This window comes from Lycorma delicatula, chromosome 4 (genome assembly GCF_047948215.1).
Source record: "Lycorma delicatula isolate Av1 chromosome 4, ASM4794821v1, whole genome shotgun sequence".
In the NCBI taxonomy this organism is placed as follows: Eukaryota; Metazoa; Arthropoda; class Insecta; order Hemiptera; family Fulgoridae; genus Lycorma; species Lycorma delicatula.
The window spans coordinates 177,618,792-177,641,260 of NC_134458.1; positions in this window are offsets into that span (position 1 = coordinate 177,618,792).

Consider the following 22,469-nt stretch of genomic DNA (forward strand, 5'->3'; position numbering starts at 1 on the left):
AAAGTGATAATAATGTAGTTGTCTGTAAGTGGAAGGACAAAAGAGATCTTTTAAAAATAGAAGAAACAATGATTCAGTATCACAAGTTCATCAGAGAGGAGGACCAGTAATGAAGCCTAATGAGATTGATTACAACGTTGGTAAATTGTTTATTGACAGACGTGACCAGATGGCTTCATACTCTTGTGCACTTCAGTGAAGTCTAAAATTGTATAGGATTGCATTTGATTTCATAATGTCAACATCAGTAACAAATGCATTATCTTTGTTCCAAACAGTAACTGAAAACAAAATGAAAATAAGAGATTTCAAAGAAAATATGAAAATGATGCTGTACAAACCAACTATTCCTTCTCCTCCAACTGAAAGACATGTTTTGATTGCCTTCAAGAGGAACAGATGTGTTACAAAAAACTTTCAGAACAGTTAGGATGCAAAGCTGCCTAAAGGAAATGCACAAAGGCTGCTTCAAAATGTTGTGAGGCATGCAACCTTACTTATCGTATGTCTTGTTTTTTTGAGGTACATAAAGTAAAATAAACTGCCATGAATTCAATAGTGATTTATTTGTACGAGGTTTATCCATAAAGTGAAGACCGCTGGGAAATTTCTGTCCTTATGATGGCGAATCTGTGTCGTTCATGGTCACGCTAGTTATGTACACACTGCATTGTTGTCTGTAAGTTGTCGCGTTGTAGTATCTTTGATTACGTGTGAATTATTTCGTTACAAAATGCCAGAAGAATCGATGTTGCCGCCGACGTGAAATACGCGGAGTCATACGTTTTTTAAACCATCAAAACGTTAAGCCGGCCGAAATTCATAAGCAGTTGGTTGCTGTGTACGGTGTAATGAATAAAAGATTCGTCCGAAAATAGTGTGATAGGTTTAGAAATAACAGAATTAATATGCACGAAAAGAACGTTCGGCGAGACCCTCGATAATCACAGAGGACTTGTTGAAACGCATCGATGATGAAATCAGAAAAGATCGTCGCTCAACGATTTCGGACCTGATCGTTCTTTTTCCAAATGTTTCAAGAGCTGTTATCGATCGCATTGTTCATGACTATTGAGGCTTCAGAAATGTTTGTGCACGTTGGGTGCCGCAAGTCTTAACGGAACGTCACAAAAGAATCCGAATGGGATCTGCTTTGGAATTTTTGACGCGCTATACAGAAAAAGTTGATGAGTTCCTTAATTCAGTTGTTACCGGCGATGAAACATGGATTTCGTATTACAGGCCAGAGAGAAAACGGCAGTAAAGTGAATGACAGTCATCCTCAATCACCAAAAAAGGTTAAGCTACAGCCATTTGGACGCAAACTGATGGCCACAATCTTTTGGGATTGGTTTGGCATAAGGCTGATTGATTGCCTCGGCGAACGACTATAAATGCAGAAGCCTACTGCAAAAGTCTACGTAAGTTAAGGCGCACCATTCAAAATAGGCGACGTGGGCTGCTGACTGACTGCGTGCGTCGTCCTACTGCACGATAATGTACCTCCACATGTGGGTCCGATACGTGATTTAACGAGAACATTTGGATGGGAAATTTACTATCACCCACGATATAATTCAGATGTAGCTACTTCTGATTACCATTTGTTTGGAAAATTGAAAGAATTTTTAAGTGGTAAGCAATTCACGTGACACAAAAATGCTGTTAATCAATGGCTAAATGGACTGGTGACGGAAGAATACGAGGGTATATTGAAACTGTGTATCGCTACGAAATAATCTGGAGATTATATAAGGTTTGTAGTTTAAGAAAAATAACCGTTTTAAAATAAAACAGATTTTACTTTAGACATAATCTCTCGTATAACTTGTTTTCTTAATTTTTTAGGAACATGAAAGCTTATATTTCATATGTAACTACTAAGTATGTATTATGTCTTTGTATACTGTTTTAAAATTTTTGTAATTTACAATCTTGATAAAAAATATTTATATAATCACATAATTACTGCTATTATTATTTTATATTATTGTAGAAATTGCCTATTTATTGATAAAAATATCTAATAAAACTAGTTTTTCAATTTTATGTGAGACACATCAGTTTAGTCCTACTATTATGTGCAAATTTGTTAATTTTACTGTTTTTTTAAATACACGATCAGTCTCTCAACTAAAAAAGTTCAATTTCTTACACATAAAACGCTCATAGCATCCATTATAAATGTGCGAGTGTTTTGAGCAAAATGGTGAAAATTGCTTTAGGAGTCAACCTATAAATGAAAATTAAATCTTGTGTGTTAAGATACAATTTCTTTAATAGTAGTAGAAGAAAACTAAATGTGAAATTGAGTATCACTTTACTTGCTCATCAGACTGTAAATCAATAGTGCAGACTGGAAATTATGCTGTCTTGACAATTTTATAACTGTTTCTTAATTTTTGCACATTCCTTAAACAATTTTTCATATCACAGCTCAATTGATTTGAAGTAAATAAGGTCTAATTTTATTCATGATAGAAGGATTTACAATTTACATAATAAATTATTTGGTAAAACAATCTTTACATTGTTATTAATGATAAAAAATTTTAAAGAGCTGCTAAGATTTTCAAACTTGATTTTTTTAAATGTTATTGAGTACATAGGTATAAATTTTTATTGAAAAAACAAAATTGCGAAGAGGGAAAATAAAGCAGAGCATTTGTGCCTTGATTGATGTTGAAAATCAGACCAAAACTGTAATATATATATATATATATAGATTTATGTAGTAATATAGATTTAGCTTAAATCTCAACTTTTTTAGTTAATGGGTTTTCAAGATATGATCTTGAAAATTGTTCAATAATAATGTTGAATTATCTTCTGCTCCTAATTTTGATAACTTATTCATCTTACTAAAGCTTGATTGATGTTGAAAATCAGACCAAAACTGTAATATATATATATATATATAGATTTATGTAGTAATATAGATTTAGCTTAAATCTCAACTTTTTTAGTTAATGGGTTTTCAAGATATGATCTTGAAAATTGTTCAATAATAATGTTGAATTATCTTCTGCTCCTAATTTTGATAACTTATTCATCTTACTAAAGCTAGACTTTCTTCTATAACCACTATGTAAAAAAACAAAGTGAAAAGATTTAGGATTCAAATATTGGAGGTGGGGTCATAAAACACGTGATTTAGATTTGCAAAAGATGACTTTGATTTTTGGACTGATATGTATAATTTCTGATTATAGCAATAGAGCTATAGCCAGGAAAATAAAATTCAGTATATATTCTATAATATAATTAACATTTTTTCTGTTAAAAATCCTTTGTCATATATATATATATATATATATAATTAATAATTGCTTTTTTATATTAAAGTATTATATAATAATAAATTTATTTTTTAATATTAATCGCATATGAACATACAAAAATTGTAAAGTTAATTACTAGATTATATAATAAGCATTTTTTAAATCCACAGATTCATTTATTAAAATACTTTTTCAAGTATTTTAATAAAGTATTCAAGTATTACCATAATGAGGGTAATGTATTGTCTGCCACTTTAAAGTGATGGTGAATCCATGGGTGTGAAAAGTGCTTTTTATATAAACTGTTATTTTCTCATAAATAAGTTTGCTACTTTAGCGTGGTCATAAGTTATTTCTGTTAACAATTAATAATTGTTACACACTAGACAAAATGTTTAATAAATTATTTTTTTTTATTGAATAGTTAATGCCCTCCTTTCTTTTAAATTCTGTCCAATATTTAATTTAACACAGCTTGTACAACAAAATTAGTTTTTAATTATTTACTTTTCTTCTTTTTAATTATCTGTTACATCAGCTCATTCATTGCATGGAATTATGTTAAACTCAGAAAGAATATCATAATTGTTTTGTCCAGTTTCTCAGTTTAGCAGACCAAAATTAATCAGATACATTGATCTTTCTTTATCCAGTGTCAAATCTATATGAGGACAATATAATTTAAAAAGTGGTAGAAAGCAAAATAAATTTTAAAAAAATCAGTCGATTAGATGTAAAGTAAATCACAGTATAAAAAATTCTGACTGCAACTTAATTCAAAAACCCTTAAATCTTAAACTACTTGAAACCTTTTTTTTAAAAGTATGCAATAATATTAAACTCTGAATACAAGACAAATTGCAATACACATGCTTTTAGCAATCAATGAATAAAACTAAATATGCGATAGGTTTGATGCAGTTCTCCAAGATTCCCATCTAGTTCCAGTCGTCTCATGTTGGTATACCCTCTACATCCTATATCCCTAACAATTTGTTTTACATATTACAAATATTGCCTGCCTGCACAATTTTTTCCTTCTGCCTGTCCATCCAATGTCAAAGCACCTCTTCCAGGATGCCTTTAAGTCTGTCTCTTCTTTTAACTATATCTTTCCAAATGCTTATTTCATCAATTTGCCACAACACCTGTTCATTTATCACTTTATTCATCCATCTGATTTTTAACATTCTCCTATAACACCAAATTTCAAAAGCATCTAATCTTTTCTTTTCAGGTACTTTGATTGTCCAAGCTTCACTTCCATATAAAGTTATGCGCCAAACATATACTTTCAAAAATGTTTTCCTGATGTTTAAATTAATTTTTGATGTAAGCAAATTATATTTCTGACTGAAAGCTCATTTTATCTGTGCTATTCATCATTTTATATCGCTCCTGCTTCACCCATCTTTAGTAATTTTACATCCCAAATTACAAAATTCTTCTACCTCCATAATCTTTTCTCTTCCTATTTTTATATTCAGTGGTCGTCCATTTACATTATTCCTACTACATTTCATTACTTTCGTTTTTTTTCTTGTTTATTTTCATGCGGTAGTTCATCATCCATGCCATTCATTGTTTCTTCTAATTTTTTTTTACTCGCAGCCATAATTAATATCATCAGCAAATCATAGCATCATTATCTTTTTACCTTGCACTGTTACACCAGATCTAAATTGTTCTTTAACATCATTAATTGCTAGTTCTATGTAAAAATTAAAAAGTAACGGGGATAGGGAACATCCCTCTCAGACTTTTTATGGCTTCTTTCTTATGCTCTTCGATTATTACTGTTGCAGTTTGGTTCCTGTAAATGTTAGCAATTGTTCTTCTATCTCTATACTTGAAGACAAATTTTTTTAAATGCTGAAGATTTTATTCCAGTCTATGTTATCAAATTCTATAAATGCCATGTGTGTTGGTTGGCTTTTCTTTAATCTTCCTTCTATTATTAATCTGAGGCCTAAAATTGCTTCCTTTGTCCCTATACTTTTCCTGAAACCAAACTGGTCTTCTAATTCTTCTTCCACTCTCCTCTCAATTCTTCTGTACAGAATTCTAGTTAAAATTTTTGATGCACGAGTAGTTAAGCTACATGTTCTGTATTTGTCATATTTATCTGCTTCTGCTTTCTTTCGTATCATGACAATAACACTTTTTTTGAAGTCTGACAGAACTTCCCCTTTTTCATAAATTTTACACACCAGTTTGTATAATCTATATATCACTTTCGCATCTGCTCTGCACAGTAATTCTGCAAGTATCCCGTCTATCCTAGGAGCCTTTCTGCCATTCAAATCTTTTAATGCTCTATTAAATTCACATCTCAGTACTGTACCTCCCTTTTCATCCTCTATAGCACCAGTTTCTTATTCATTTCCTCCGTATAACTCAATATATTCCACCCACCCATCGACCTTTTATTTTGTATTATAAATTGGTGTACAATCTTTATTTAACACATTATTAGATTTTAACTTATGTACCACAAAATTCTCCTTAACTTTACTGTTTGCTCTATTTTACCAATGACCATTTCTTTTTACACTTTTCTGTAATCTACTCTTCCGCTAATTTGCACTTCCTGTTTTAGTATTTTTTAACTGTCGATAGTTCCTTTTACCTTCTTCATCACTAGCATTCTTATATTTTCTACGTTCATCCATCATCTGCAATATATCGTCTGAAATCCAAGGTTTTCTACCAGTTCTCTTTGTTCTGCCTAAATTTGCATCTGCCGATTTAAGAATTTTCTTTTAACATTCTTCTATATTTCCTACCTTATATTTTTTATTCACACCTCTTGAGATGTCCTCCTCAAAAATCTTCTTTACCTCCTCTTCCTCAAGCTTCTCTAACTTCTACAAATTCATCTGACACCTTTTCTTTGGGTTTTTAAACTCCAGTCTACATTTCATTATCACTAAATTATGGTTGTTATCAATGTCTGCTCCTGGATATGCTTTGCAGTCAATGAGTTGTTTTCTAAATCTTTGTTTAACCATGATATAACCTATCTGATACCTTGCAGTATCACCTGGCTTTTTCCATGTATATATTCTTCTATGATTTTTAAACTGGGTGTTGGCAATTACTAAATTATACTTCATGCAGAACTGCTGGTCCCTTCTTTCATTTCTTTTGCCCAGCCTGTAGTTACACAATATTTCCTTCCTTGCCTTTTCTGATGCTTGGATTCCAATCTCCAACTATTATTAAATTGTCATCCCCTTTTAAGTGTTTAATCAATCTCTTTGTATATACATTCTACCTCATCATCATGGGTACTTGTAGGCATATAAACATTAAGAATCATTGTTGGCGTAGGTTTTGATTTTATCCTTATTGCAATGATTCTATCGTTAAGCTTTTTGCTTCCCTATCTTCTTGTTCATTACAAAACCAACTACTGCCTGTCCTTTATTTGAAGCTGTGTTAATTATTCTAAAATCACCTGATCAAAAGTCGTTCTCCTCTTCCCACCAAACCTCGCTAATTCCTACTAAATCTACATTTAACCTATCAAATTTCCTCTTTAATTCTCTAACCTACTACCCTTTTTAGACGTCCAACATTCCACACTCCAACTCATAGAATGTTATTTTTTTAATTTCTGGTGACCCCTTCCTTAGTAGTCCCCACCTGGAGATCTGGATGGGGGACAGCTTACCTCTGGAATTTTTTACCAAGGAAGACGCCTCTATCTTTATGGAATGAAAATGCAGAGCTACATTTTCTTGGGGAAAAAAAACAGCTGTAGTTTTCCATTGATTTCATCTGCGCAGTACTCAGAAGACTGAGTGATTTTGATATGGTCGTTTAAGCTGCTGCCCTCTTTCAGAATCATTCTTTAGTTTGGCTCTCAACAGATGCCTCTCCGATATGGTTGCACCTTCGGTCCACCTACTCTGTATCACTGAGCACCCAAGCCTCCTTACAATCGGCAAGGTCTCATAATTCATATTGGAATATTAAATATGTAATTGACACAAATATGGAAAAAAATAATCATCCTTATGGAAGTACTGTTTTTCCTGTAGATGAAATAAACTACAATCATCCATTATTATTTATAATTTACATTGTAATACAGTTAAAATCACCTATACTTTAATTCTGAGCCTTTAGATCCTACAGAAAATTTTTATGTTAATTATTGCAGATGTTAAATATATAGATTAGGCTGTACTGAATTTTCTGTTTCAATCTCTGTTTGAAACAGAAAATTCCGTACAATATTTATTACTATATAAAGTGATTGACTAAATAACTATCGTGTTCCTTATTCTTTCAGATTCTTCAGCTTGGTTCAATACTAGGCTGAGGAATACAAACAAATTGCGAGCAGATATCATTGGCACTTGAAATAGATTGTAATAGATGCCATAAAAACTTATTACGCTGATGAAAATTATGGTGGCAAATTTTCTTTCTGTTATATAGTAGTCCAAACAAATATTTCTTATTATAATCAGAACTTATGAAAAGCTTAAAAAGACTAACAGAAAAAATGGATATATTAAACATGGATTTTATTAGGAGTTTTAAAATAGTGGAATTATTGCTTTTAGGTAGCATCACAGTAAATTATTGTTTTGTAAAATAACAATTCTACCTGTTGCTGTTATAAATGTTCAACAAGTTCTGTTTGAAAAGATAGAAAAATTGCATAGATAAAACAGACCTAACGTTCTATTAATAATATTCACATGGATGACAATCCATGTAAATATTACACTACTTTATTATATTTTTTTTTAAGTTTCAGATTCCTCACTGTAATCACTGTAGGTGGTTAATCTAAATCTAATTTTATCAAAATTGTTTTCTGTTTTAAAATTTTTCAAATTTATTATGAACATATATGCAAATTCTGCTGTCCAGTACTGGAATCAACTGTAATTTCAGTTGAAAACAATTTAAAAAAAAAAATTACACATTATAAAATTAATGTTTTAACGTAGTTATAGAATTCAATTCCAACTGAAGATGTGGGATCCTGTGAAAATTGATTATTAGAAATTAATATTTCCATTTCAATTATAACAAACAGAAAAAGTAGAATAATGTGCGAGGAAAAACAACATAATATACGAGACATGTATAACAACATTCTTCTCACCAAAGAGGTTCTCTTTGATGACAGATGATAATGCAGTCTGTTAGTAAAATCAAATTTTATTTTTCAAAAAATATGTAACTAGTATTACACTATTTAACTATTATGATTAGTTATACACATGTATAAGACTAAAATTTGTTCTTCTTTTCATGGACAAGGAATTAGGTATTATTCTGAAAAAATGAAAAAAATAAATAAATAAATAAACGTAAAAGATGACATCACAAATTTTAATATTTTATACTGTGCTACAGCAACTATTTTGCTTTTTACCGTTAACCTTAATAGACAAACTAACAATACTAAAAAAAGGGGAAAAACAAAGCCCAAGTTTTGTGTTACATGTTCTAAAAAGTAAAATAATACAGAAATAATTAAGATAAACTCAGATTTTTTTCTTATACTTCATCAGTCACTTGCCCAATATGATGTACTTTTCAGGTCCTCCTACAATACAATAATCTCTTTTTTCAATAATATATGTTTTATATATATTACAATTTGAACTATCTGGTTTTGTAAAACTATAAACAAACTGTAATCGTCTGTAAAATTACATTACCAAAATTATTCCGTACTTTACATAATGCTTGTTTTTTTATTCAAAGTTTCCCAAACTCCACATTACAATAATATATCATAAGAAAATAACAAAATCATAAAGAAAAATTATTTGAAATAAAATAAAAATTGTATAACGGCATAAATAATGCCTTTAATAAATATTCAAATATAATTTCACTATAATTATACGAACTTGCCTTCTGATGCAATTTTATATATATATATATAAAATTGCATGTGTGTGCACAAGAAAAATTTCCTGAGAATCCGCCTAAAAGAATAATAGAGGCATTTAAGGAATAAGTTGATAAAAGAATACTGTAAACAAGTGTACAACATAACAAAAACTACCAAATAAATTAAACCAAAGTACAGCAGTAATCACCTCCATTTACAGTCTTATTTATGTGAATTCACTAGCATGGTTTTAAAGTCAATTCACTGGTGTCCAACTGTGAGGGACAAAATCATAAAAGCTTATATGTTTTTTAAATATATTCACATATAAATTTGTTAAATGTGTTGCAAGAGAGCTAGGTCAGTTATAGGCCTCCTATTAGAAGTTGTTAAAGTATAACGAGAAATAGAAATAGCCACTCTTGCACATTTTGCCTATCCACAATGGATTCCTTAAGTAGCATGCACTGGAGTTCAACAATCTAACAGGCAACAAACAATACAAAATTTTAATTGAACATTACATACAGTGGTGGCTCGCGTATAGGCACTGTGGAACTGCAGCACCCCCTAGTTCCACTTGATATTTATAACACTTAATATGAGTCCTTTTTTAGATTATTTTTTTACACTAGCACAATATACAATCCTTAAGCTTAATGTCAGTAGCCATTCTTCAGTTTATGAAAAAGATACAAGAATTTTTGTATGGAATTGTGCACTTCACAGTTCCAGAGAGGGGGAGAGAGCACTGTCACTTCCACAGTGCCGATCCTAGTGTGTTGGTGGAAGATAGTTTATTTATTACTCCGTGTGTGCATGGAACGTTCCTTGTTTGTTCCCTTTTCTAGTTTAGTCGGTGGAAGGAATATGGAAGTGGTTTAGTTGTTTCTTCAGTAGTGATCAGAAAGATGGCGGATAACAAAGGCTTTTTGATTGCCAAATCTGTCTTTAACATGCTGGAAGGGCGAAAGAAAAGATAATTAGTAAAAACTAATTATGTATTTGTTATTGGACTAAGTGTATAGTTTTTAAGAACAATGTGCTTAAAAACCGTGTACCATATTCTTGAATGGGATAAAGTGTAGAATTGGATTATTATCCTGCTTCCAGCTATTCTATTTGATTCATTTTTTTTTCGGTTCTTTTATTTTACAAAAAAACTTTAACCATGGCCTTGAAAAGAAAGTCCTAGAAAAAAATTTTCTGGAGCAGCATCACCATTAATTTTAGGTATGAACCATCACTGATTACATATGTACACAAAAATTGCAGTAATAATATTATCCAAAGTGGTAACAATCCAAATTAAGTTAAATTAAAATTTTGAAAATGGTGAAAAATGTTAAAGTTGTTGCTCTGTTTTACATACTAAACAGACTTACAATACATATGAGATGTCTCCGTACATCTCCTTATAACTATCACTGTTGGAGTATGCAGGTACAATGTTGAGGATATATTAGTCTTGTTAGGGTGCATGAATGATGATACAATACATATGGCAAAGAAGACCTTACATAATGAATCTATTTTATGAATGCTCTAACAAGGCCCCCCACCTCATAAAGCAACAATGCTTAATCGGGAAAATGTGTCTGGAAGCTTTAAAGGCAGGCTGTGTAGACTGAGCAGTTTCCAATTAAATTTACTTGTAAACAAATAACCAAATTTAATATACTGCAGTCAATAATACATGATCATATTAAAAAAAAAGACTTGAACATGAAACCATTTTGACCAACTTTTGAGAGTGTATTATAAGATGGAGACTTGGAAGTGTGTGTTGCACAGCTTGCTGTACTGTAATAACACATCTTAATATATACTATGTCTACATAATGTGTCCCACACAAGTGTTGTTTTCAGATGAATTATGCAATTTTTTGCAGTTCAGAAGTGTGGTTTTCTGGGCTAAGGAAAATCTTCATTTTGTACATGAGCTGGAAAGGAATCCTCCTCATGTGTTATGATGAGGGTCAGGATGACATTGTGATAGTTATTTGGACCATATTTTTTTTAAAAGAGTTTATGAAAGGTAATTAGTATTTGCAAATCTTAGAAAGATTATTAATAAACACTGGGTAAATAATTTGTAAGAAGAAATGTATATATGCTAAATGTTCAAAATATATTTGTGTATGGGTATGGAACTTCTTGAACGTACTATACTGTTAAAATAATTAAAAAATTCATAATTTTTTAATAGAAATAAATTAATTAAAGAAGCTACACACAATTAAAAAATGATGAAATATGCAATATCACAATATTAAAATTTAATACAGTTGATTGAGAATAAGAAATGTATCGATATGAACAGATACAAATATGCAAACCAAAGCATCGTCAATATTTATTCAATCAGCTAAAACTTGACAGTAACAATACTTATGAACAAAAACACTGGAAGTTTATCAGGATAAACTAGTCTGATAAAATAAAAACAATATGATATGACAGAATATTAAATTTATCAGTGAGGCTGCATGCAACAAATGATGAAGGTAGTGGTTCAAATTTTTAAAATTATGTGAAGGTTTTATTGATGAAAATGGCTACTTACCCCAACAAGTTGATACACAGATAAAAACAGATTATACTGGAGTTATATAATGGATTTGAAGTAAACTATGATAAAAAAATATTGGAAAAGCAGCAATTAGAAGGTGAAGGATTTAGCGACTTAATTATTTCCATTATAGAAGAACTACAATCAGAAGATACTAATCTTATAATAGAAGTAGAGGACATGAAATTTGAAAAAATAAGGCTTTAGGAAAGAAATACCTAATATATTTATCAGTGAAAAATAAAACAAATAATTTCTATGATTAAAATTGACACTGATATAATGAAAGAAATGGCTGAATTCCTGGAAGCCTAACTTATTTGCAACAATAAAATATAATAGCTAATCAGTGGACTGAAGCAACAAAAGAAGATTTAACAAGTAAGAACAACTGATAAAATTATTAGCAAGTATTAAAATTATAACTACTTCAACTTTATATAAAGTTATATAACCCTATTTATGGAATTTTCATTTATATCCAAGTTTTACAGAAGCAATCAACCATGTGAATGGGGTGATTACTGTGTGTGTGTGTGTGTGTGTGTGTGTGTGTGTGGATAGGAACATGCTTATATATATGTATATATACACATACCATGTTCCTCTTGTTTAATGGCAGTAGTTGTCTAATATGAAAGAAAAAAAGTAAAACAACTTAAGGAGGAATGGGCATATAAATAGGATAATCAAAACAATAGCAAAACGGCAAACATGGAAGGAAATTCATCATATGGCAAAGATAAAAATCACGGTCTTAAAGAAGCAAGGAATAATCAAGATAAGGTATATTATGAGCCGGCCTCCATGACGCGAGTGGTTGCGTCTTGGCCTTTCATCCAGAGGTTCTGGGTTCGAAACCCGGTCAGGCATAGCACTTTCACATGCTACAAATCATTCACCTCTGAAGCAATACCTAATGGTGGTCCTGGGGTTTAAAAAAAAAATTTAAATCCCCGAAGTGATATGAACAAATATTACACATTCTGGTGGCTGCTCTTTAGCATTCATTACTACTTTTTAAATAAAAAAAACAGCTATACCGATGAAAAATGAAATAAATTTTTTTATAACAATTTACATACTGTATAAAAAAAATTATTTCTCAAAGAAAATATTATACTTCTGTATAAATAAATATTTATTATTTTTTTTCTAATTAAGTAAACATAAATTAAAAAACCAAATACAATAAGATAAAGGGAAGAACCTTCACAAAAAATGTACAGCTTCACAGAATTACTCGATTAGATTTTTAAAAATAAAATTTCATAAAAACTTTGTCATAAAAATAACTACCAGTATTTGATAAATAATATATATAACCTTGATCACAATAAATAAATAGTAATTTGGACAAAAATCTTATTTCCTATGCCAATAATTAAAAAACAAATGCAAAACCTACAAGCTCTACAATCAACATGTCATAGGAGGCTACATTTTAAGAGGTTATATTAAGAGCACTTTTTCAAAAGACCGATGTACTTTTATCTATAAGGTACAAAAAGAAAAGCATACAATGAAAAAAAGAAAATTCACATAAGACACCAAAATATATATATGTGTCATGGACACAAATTGTTATTTACATTCGTCGTTCAATAAATTGTTAAATACAATATTTACAATATGTAAGATATATAATATAGTAATCTAATATACAATATTTATAATAACCACTTAAAATTTAAATCACTTATTTTATTGCTCAATTTATAGTATTAAACATGGATGAAAAATATAGATCTTTATAATAGTAAAATACAAAATAATATAAAATATTTTTTAAATAGTTTTATCACTTATTAATCAGACAAATACAAAGATAATTATATAACATTATATATAGACACGTATCAACAAGATATAATACATACACAACTAATATTTAAATTAATAGACATTTCACAATATAACAATTATTTCCAATTTAACAAGATAATACAATATAATAAATTTTCAATATTTATATGTATATTTAAATATCCAATATAAAAAGAATAACAGCAAGAATAAATAAAGATGCGTAAAAAAATAACAAGCAAGTCATGCCTTGATAAATACTACTTCTGAATATCTGTTCTCAGTTAAAAATATATTATCATAATCAAATATGATAATATAAACTGCTAAGATTTTAATTAAAAAAACATGTTTACTTTGAACCAATTTTAATCATTTTAAAACTGAAAATTTAAAACTTTGTATGAAACATTTTCTTAGTATATTTAAAAAAAAATTTAACATCATTTTCTTAAAACACTTTATTCATTAAATACTAAAATATAAAATTGGGATCTCTGTAAATGATTCCCTGATCAGACAACTAGGAACTTTTTATAAAATCCATGACGTTTATTTGTTGCAATTTCTTAAAAAGTGTCTATAATTCTATTAACAATGATATTTTCTAAACACAAGAAACAATTAAAATTATTCATCAATCACAGCAAGGCAAATTATTTCCCAATAAAAAAAGAATTTCTGCATTTTAATGAAAGAAACTATCAATAGTTTTTAATATAAGACTTTATTGCTAGTAATACAATAAACTCATCAATTATAAGTGCTCCTTCCATCAACTGTACCTGTTGTGAAATTTTTCATTTTAATAATCATCAAAATATAACTAAGAATATCAGATTAACGATAATTAATACAAGGAGCTTTTACAGATTATTACACACTGATATAAAATACTTTGATCAGTTTGCTGCCTAAAGGATCACCAATGCTATTCAAACATGCTTGAATACTAACTGTACATTATTTTTTTCCCTGCATGTTGGTACAACTGTTAGAAGGTGCCACATGAAATTGCACATCATTCCTTCTTGCAGTTAGCTGTAGGCAGCTGTCTGAATCAGTTGCGGTGCGTGTGTTAGAAATAGAGAAAATAAAGTATCATGCAGTGATAAAATTCGTTGTAAAAGGTTTGACACGGACTGAAATTCATTCGAGGATTGTAAATGTGTATGAGGACTCTTCTCCTTTAATTTCTACCATAAAGAAATGGGCAACTGAGTTTAAACGTGGCCATGAAAGCATCCAAAATGATCTATGTGAAAGACGTCTGAAAAGTACAACCACAATGGAAATCATTGAAAAAGTGCACGATATGATTTTGGAAGATCTGCATATGAAGATGCATGAAATTGCTAAGACTGTAGGGATTTCAAACGAACGCGTCAGTTAAATTTTACATGAAGAATTGCACATGAAAAAGGTTTGCGCAAGATGGGTGCCGCATGTGCTCACAGCAGATCAAAACTGCATTTGCACGACACTTTCTGAACAATGCTTGGTGTGTTTTACAATAAACAAAATTGATTTTCTGCATCCACATGTGACAATGGATGAAACATGGATTTACCATTACACATCAGAATCAAAACAACAATCCATGCAGTGAACAGAAACCGGTTCTTCAGCTCTGAAGAAGGTGAAGATGGTGCCATTGGTGAGAAAGGCCATGGCATTGGTTTTTTGGGATGCAAGAGGAATTTTGTTAATTGACTATCTTGAAAAAATAAAACAATAACTGGGGAATATTCTAACCTTCTAATGAAACTGGACGCAAAAATTCGTGAAAACAGACCTGGCTTGCAGAAGAAAAATCGGACAATGCACCTGCCCACAAAAGTGTCTTAGCAAAGACAAAATTGAGGGATTTACACTACAAAGCGCTAGAACACCCACCCTATTCCTTAGATTTGGCTCACTTGGATTTCCATTACTTACATCTCTTCCCAAAACTCAAAATCTTCCTTGCTGGTCACAGTCTTTCGTCTAATCAAGAAGTGGATTGTGGCTGAAGGTGGGTACTTTAGAGCACTTCTGCAGGATCACTACAGAGACGGGATAATGGGGCTGGATGAAATGTATTAATATTAAAGAAGATTATGTTGAAAAGTAAAATGTTTTTGAAAACATAAATTCTCATTTTCACTATCAGACTGAGAACTTTTAAGACCACCCTCATACTTAACACATCTGCAGTCAACATGTCATTAATTTATAATAATTTTCATCACAACAAATTGCAGATTGTTTCATTTAGGAAGCAGCTTATTCTTGAAATGTAGAATGTTTATTAGGCTAGTTAAATAATCATCACACATGTATCAGAGGATAGTAAAGAATGACAAACAAATTCTAGAAGAAATTACAAAAAAAGACAGCAAAACAGAAGAATAAAATGTTTTAATTGTTACATAAAACCTATAAATAAAGCAGATGGTTGTGCAGAAGTGCAAAAAGCTTATCAACTTAAGTTGGTGATTGAGAGAGAAGTGTTTATGAAAAATTCATGTTTTACTAAATATTCTACTGATTTAAAAAGTAAATAACTGAACTGGATAAAAAATTCTTTTTTTTAATAATAAATTCATATAATTTGTCATAATAAATTTATATATATATATATATACACATTAAATTCATATAAATTGTTGGTAAAAAAAAGAAAAGAAAATCTGCTATGTTTTGTCTGTAACAGTTGGTAATATTAATTAAAAATGTAAACTTATACAATGACAAACTGAACTAAATTTCTTAAGATTGGTTTCAAAAACCTCAAATCTTTTATTGTAAAATTTAGTTTGGTTTATTATTGAAAAGTTTATAATAGTTTTTTATAAAATACGCACTAAATAAGAAAAATAAAACTTATAGAAATTCAAATAGTAAATAAAACTAAATATGTAAACAAAGATGATCCTCAAGACATGAATGAAATGTTACTGTGACACAATTTTTGTATTTAATTTAAGAAAAAATAATGTACAATGTTTTTCAAATAGTTCCCTTTTTTTGTCTCAGGCAAAAACTATTTGTTTATACCATGGTTGTAATATGTTCCAAAGATGAATTCTTAAAATTTGAAAATGTTTTATTTTCATTAAGATTATTCTTGCTGTTATAATTTTTATTAATTCAATAATAATTTTTATTTATTTATTTTTTTTTTCTGTAGTAAGTTAAATACCAAATGCAGAATTAAGTAAACAGAACTCAACAATTATGAGACAACTTTTGATCCTTAGATTATCACATTAATCTTGATTTTTAATTATAATTTACTTACAATTTATGTAGAAAAAAAGGTTTTTGGTATTTTTTCTAATATGCTTATGCCACTTTATTTTTTATATTTTGATTACTTGGAGTTTAATTCATTAAATTCTAACATCTCATTCATTATAATTGGCTTTATTTTCGAGATTTTTATCAACAATTAGATTTAGTATACTTTTATTTCAAACAGATAAATGATAATATAATTCAATGGAACTGATGTGTAAGTTAGGCAAATGTTTATGCAACCCTGAATTCAATAAACCTACTGAAGTAGGAAATTTGCTTTTAGGTTGGCACTAATGGGTGGGTTAGTAATGTATGACCTTATAGCAATAACATATTCACAACAATTAAGTAATCTGTCCTTATTTAGAAACTACATATAGATACAAGTTACTATGATGATTTTTTTTATTAAACTTTTATAATTTATCAAGCAATAATAAATGTGGTTACGTAAATAAACAAACCTTGGAATGTTTAAAAACTAGATTTGAAATAGTAGTCTACAATATGGTGATACACAAGGAAAGGCAAATGAAAATAAAATGAATTAACATTTTTAAAAACATTGGAATTTGTTTTCTATATTAAAAGTATGAAAAATAAAATAAAAATGTAAAAATAATACAGAATCTAGAATCTTGCAGGAAAAATTTGGAGAAACTTTATGGAACCTACAGTTTCACAAGTGTATCAGTTGTTCATAGCTTACCATTCAGTATAAATTCATTGATGTGCAATAAAAATGGAATCTAACAAAGTTTCCTGTTGCTAATAAAATGGATCCTACAGGTATACCAACTGCATTCCAAAGATCTTACGTATGTTGAACAACTCTTGATTGCTTAAGTATAACTAATAATTCAAGATTACAGAGTGAAAACAAGATGGCATCTTGGTCAATATATACCAGGGTAACATTGTTAATATTGGTCAAAATATAATCAAAATAGTCTATACTTTATACCAGCTTCATTATGTACGATAGTTGTAAGAAGAGAAGGTGTAAATAGGTAATACAATTTTCATGTAAGATGTGATGGGATACTAAGAGCATTGATTTTTCTGGAAAAAAAATTAAAGCGACATGATTATTGATATGGAAAAAATACCTCAGCTTTCATTATTAGTTCAACAATGGTTGAACAATGAGATGAATCAAAATGGCTACTGACTATTGCTAATGAAATTTGAATAGTTTCATAACCTATAATAAAAATATACGTGTGAAACCAATTTGAAAATCATTCCATAATGTAAATATTTGTATATTTTTCAAAAGTCAATCATATAAGTTGATCATTAATAAATTATATTTACATTAAAATTTAATGATCATTTCAATTCAAATTGAATATATAAATAGCAAATGAATTAAAATCACTGGCACTGCACATTTGTTTGTAAGATATTCCTAGTAATAATTAATCATAAAAATTAATTAAATAATATTATCAACATTAATGTTAATTTAATTTTTGACTATAATGTAATATTCTTAACACCTGATGATGACTTTCAAGAAAGCCGAAAGAGCTAGAGCTTATCTCAATGTGGTGGTAAGGTGGATTTTAATTGTTAATATTATTTAATTAATTAACATATCAGCAGTGCCATGTTTGATAAATTAATTAATCATAAAAATTAAATTATAATACAAAAGTATGACTGAAGATGCTGATGCTTTTGAGATCAAAAGGTGTCTCTTAAATGGCAAGTTCTGTTTACATTATTATTTACATTCAAAAGGATATAATATTAATGTTTAATAATTTAAAAACTATACCTTATCCATGTACATATACTTCTAACAACTGGTAACTCAACTTATATGCTTTAACTATATTCTTTATAATAATAATATTAACAATTTAATTTGAATTTATATACATAATAAAGTGGTGATGTAACAATATATCTGTAACAATTACAATGTATTATACCCTAATAAATTAACACTTTGAGGATAATTAATTAATAACCTGAATATTATGAAAAGATAATATTTTTTCATAATTTCACAATAATTATTCAACTGATTCTTAATACATTTAAGATAATACAGATACATAAAGGTCTGACATCACAGGGAGGGAGATATTTCAGTCAATTTATTTTTTTATATAAGTAAAGGAATAAAAAGAAAAACATATAAATAACATTATTATTATTAATATATTACTATTTTATTATTTTATAATATTCAAATTAATGAATCCAACTAGACAACTTAAAACATATGTAAGGAAGGTATTTTCTTTATTATTAAATCAATCTGCTTTTTCCTTTAATACTGAATTAAATATTTTTAGAGAGATATTCTATTCTTAAATGTCAGTAAAATCTAAAAAATCACTTGTTTGAAATATTAAAAAATATAAATTAATACTTAAAAAAAACCACATTACTTGTCTAAATGTTCTATGCTTTCTTAGCTTTCATAGTTTAAACTATGTTTATTGCTACTGTAACAATACAGCCAATATAATAAGTGTTATTTTTAAAAAAATTATTTTAATAAAACATTCTTGTATACTAATGACTGTGAATTCAATAATTAATGTTTATTTCTAAATTTGCTATGTTTTCTAATTGGTGTTCTAAATTGGAAAATAGACATAAATGATGAATTCTCAGTAAAGAGAGTTATAAGAAGGATATCTTATTTAATAAACTTAAGAAGGGATCATGTCATTGTAATGGCTATACTAAATAGTGAATTCAATTATGAGGAAGATTTTGAAACAGTAATAATGCCTTTTCTACATGATAAAGTTTTTCTATATAAAAGTTTGATTTAATAATTTAAAAATATCTTCCTCTTGTTGCTTAGATGTATTTCATTGATTTGATTGTAAAAATAGTTTAGAACTGCAGTATTAAATTGAATGTCATGAAAACTAAACACTGATGATTTCCATAAACAATTTTTTTTTAATAATAATAATGTTTTAATAATATTTAGCTTTTAGTACAATTATCAGTATGCACTTTTTCTATAAGTTGTAAATGGTATAAAACAGTATTAATAAAAAAAAAACAAGTTCTTTTTTGTTATTCAATCACATCTTTATAACACAATATCAATTTCAAACTAATATAGTATTTAAAGATTATGCTAATGACAGGTTAATAACTGTAAAATGAGGCATTACAAACACAATATAATAAATAAGACAATAAGATGGCACTTATAAATATATGCAATGAGCTTTTACAGTTTTCAAGTTATTAACAGTAATAATTAAAAAAAAAACTGTCATGATTTTTCACGAAAACAAATTTGTAGATAAAGGGATTAAGAAATGTAGGTTCTACGTGTAATACAATAAAAAAAAATCTGACTCAAAGTCAGGAAGGCCCTTTCCCAACTAAGTCACTTTAAGAACTTTTTTCTACCCATCTGCAAAATTTGTTGGTTTGAAAACAATGATATAGAGTAATTTACAGCTCTCTGATCATTTATGAGTCTGGCAATTGAAATGTTGGAATTAAGAAGTGTGTTAATTACAAAACTCATAGTATTTATAATAAAAAAAAATTGTTATAAGAAATAAGTAATGATATTGAAAAGAAGTGTTTGAGAATGATTTTCTTGAAATTACAAAGATTAAAAGAATAAAAAAATTGTGAATTCTAATCCTCAAAAGTGTCCATAGAATTCTACATCCTAAGATAAACAGTTAAGAGGTTTGAAAAAAAAATTCTTATTACTTTAGTAATATTGTCTGATAAATGAATCACAATAAATAGAAATTAAAGTTTAGCATCAGTAGTTCACACGAAAACCATCTTCACAAAATTAAATGAAATGTACAGCAACTAGCAAAGAGGCACACAATACAATGTTTTGAATATTTTCTAACATTATATATATATATAGTCATATATTTACATAATTACAATAAAGAAAATAAAAATTATATACAAACAATAGAAAAATGTTATATATAAGTAGCAACTAGATTTCAGATTCTTAACCAATTCTGACAGTTGTTGCACTTCTATAATAAGAAAAAAACAATAAAAATAATGAAACATCTTCAACATCTCACACAGAGGTTGTAAAGAATATAGCTGCCGCTATCGTTTACAAAGAATGACAAATTATCGTTAGGGAGCTTGCCGCATATCTAGACATTTCAGTTGGCAGCACGTTTTCGATTTTGCACAATGATTTGGCCATGCGACGCGTGTCTTGTAGACGGGTGACATGCCTGCTCACACCAGAGCAAATGCAACATCGTGTCAAGACCTGTTATCGCGGGGTTTGGTGGGGAAGCAAATGAAGAAATGAATCAAATCATAACCGCATATGAATCTTGGATGTATCACTACGATCTGGAACTGAAACAACAAAGTTCTCAACGGAAAAGAGTGCAGTTGCCACCTCTGAAAAAGTAAAGATGAGTCGCAGTGCTACTAAGGTTATTATATCTTCTTCGATTCCGAGGGTTTTTAGTACAATCATACTGTCCCTCAAGGCCAGATAATCAAGGCAGATCATTAAAAAATCAGTTTTGATCACAATGTTGTGTCATTTTAAAAAAAATGACCATACAAGAACATTAACAAAATTTTACTGCATCATGACAATGCACAGCCCCATGTCGCTCAGACTGTAGTTGATTTCCTGAACACTCACGGCATCGCAACTGCACCACACCTACCATACAGACCAGATTTGGCCCCCTTTGACTTCTGGCTGTTCCCCGAAGTCAAGTTTCTGCTCAGAGGAAGGAAATTAAAGACCAATCATGAGGTCATCAAAGCTGTGGAGGCGTACTGTAAGGAGCTCGAGAAAGATGGTCTGGCGTTCATGTTTAAAAAGTGGCAGGAACGATAGGAATAATGTATTAGAACCAAGGAGGGTTACTTTGTAAAACAGCATGTCGGTTTGAAAGGCTGAATAAATATTTTTTTCTGTAGAGTGTTTCTATCATTACTTTTTGAACAGCCTCCATATAAATATTAATTTAGTAAAATAAATTCTTTTTTTGTACATATAAATTTTGTTTATGCTTTTAGAATATATATATATATATTTTGTACATTTTATTTAATAATATACAATGGTCTTCTTACTTTATACACTTATTTTACTGATGTTTAAATAGTTTTATTACGGAAAATTGTAAAATCTTTAACCCAAAAAAATAGTTTCAACAACTACAGCAAAAGATAATTATTAAGACAACTTAAAAGGATTCATTAGGACTGATACAAAAAAGAAGCATAACTATAAAAATTCTCAAAGCATTAGCACCAATGTTAAATACAATTTAACAACTTGAACAATTTTAATACAAATTTTTAAAAGAGAAAAACAATTTTCTCTTCTTAAATAAAAAGGATAACTATTTACAGTAGAAATTAGGAATGTTTTTATGAAAATATAACAAAATAAAACTTTTGTAGTGGTAAATTCATAATGGCAAAAACACATTTTGATTAATTCATTAATATATATTTTAATATAAAAATTACACTTAATAAACAAAAGACTTTAATAAATGCATTTGATAATGAGAATATTTTACATTTAAGTCAAAGTACATCAAAATGCTGTTTATATAATAAAAATATGAAATTCTAATAATTTATTTTAATATATAAAATAAGAACAAAATTTTATCCTATCATAATTTTAACAGTGTAAATT